This window comes from Catharus ustulatus, chromosome 4 (assembly GCF_009819885.2).
Source record: "Catharus ustulatus isolate bCatUst1 chromosome 4, bCatUst1.pri.v2, whole genome shotgun sequence".
Classification (NCBI taxonomy): domain Eukaryota; kingdom Metazoa; phylum Chordata; class Aves; order Passeriformes; family Turdidae; genus Catharus; species Catharus ustulatus.
In genome coordinates this window covers 64,313,084-64,314,498 of record NC_046224.1, presented here as the reverse complement: position 1 = coordinate 64,314,498, position 1,415 = coordinate 64,313,084, and positions in this window count along the sequence as shown.

Below are 1,415 nucleotides of genomic sequence, written 5' to 3'. Positions count from 1 at the left end.
CACCGCCTCTCGGCCGCGCTGCTCGGGAATCGAAACCGAAGGCACGGGCGGGGCCAGCGGCTCGGTCCCCCTGGGGGCAGGGAGGTGCCCGGCTTGGAGGCCTTCTCGGCCGCCGGGAAGTAAACAGTGCTAGAAGTGAGTGTAAGGTTTGCTTGTTATTATCACTGAGTGATTTGGGTTAGCAAGGTCTTAAAGATCAGCTCGTTCTGCCCCCTACTTTGGGCAGTCTCCTTCCACTAGACCGGATGGCTCCATGTCCCATCCAACACTTCCAAGATGGAGCAGTCACATTTCCTCACCTTGTTAACTTTTGCTCACTCTACACTAACATGAATCTAGTGCAGAGAATCGGTGCTGGTTGCAGCAGTGTCCTGGCAGGGCTGTGAACTCTGCTGGTTTTGGCTGCGGTAGGGTTAGTTTTCTTCAAGTGTTTGCTGTGGGGCTGTGGTTTGGATTTGTCCTGAACACAGAAATTGTAATGAATGGTTAAAACTTTGTTCATTAGATGGGCACAGGAAGTTTAGGCTGCAACTGCAAATATCAAAGGTGGGCACAGAATGCTAAATGTGGGCATAGGGAGCTTAGGCTGTAACTGCAAGTATCCAGTAAAATAAACCATTGCAGGATGTGTGCAAGACATATAGAGGTGGCGCATGGACAGAAGATAGGGTCACAATGAGGAGAACACTGGAGGAAGACATCGGGCCTTCATCTTCACGACCACCGAGAGGCAGATTACGACCCCCTAGTAACAGGACACCCAGACACAGAAACCATGCAGAGTACACTGGAAAACCACAAATACAGAAAATAAGAACTGCATAAATAGGGTTGAAAACATGCCTAAAGTCCGAGTCATTAGTGGAGTGCTGACTCCCCTGGTCACTCAGTGCTGTTTTGCTCAGCTGTCACTTGCTAATGAATTTTCTGTTTGATCTAGACTGGCTCCTCCGATTTGTCATGAGTGTCTCTAACAGAAATGATAATAGAGATGTGGTCATTGTTGCCGAGAAGGGCTTGCACAGAGCCAACCTCTTCTCTGCTCCTTGTACTGGCAAGCTGGAGATGGGGCTGCAGTGCGTGGGAGGGCGGGAGAAGGAAGGCGAGAACATTTGAAGTTACCACATTTGTCTCTCAAGACACAGTGATGCAGGAGGGACACTTGCCTGCCCTTGGGAAGCAGGCAATTAATTCCTTGATTTGCTTTGCTTGTGTGTGCAGCCTTTGCTTTCCCTGTTATGGTGTCTTTATCTCAACCCAGGAGTTTTGCAGCTTTTACCCTTCTGATTCTCTCCCCAGTCCCACTGGTGGGGAATGAATGAGTGGCTGCCTGGGCCAGGCTGTTGGCTGCGATTAAACCACGAAGCAGAAGTGACAGGTTCCTCTCAGTGTTGAAGTAGAGCTGGGGAGGGTCT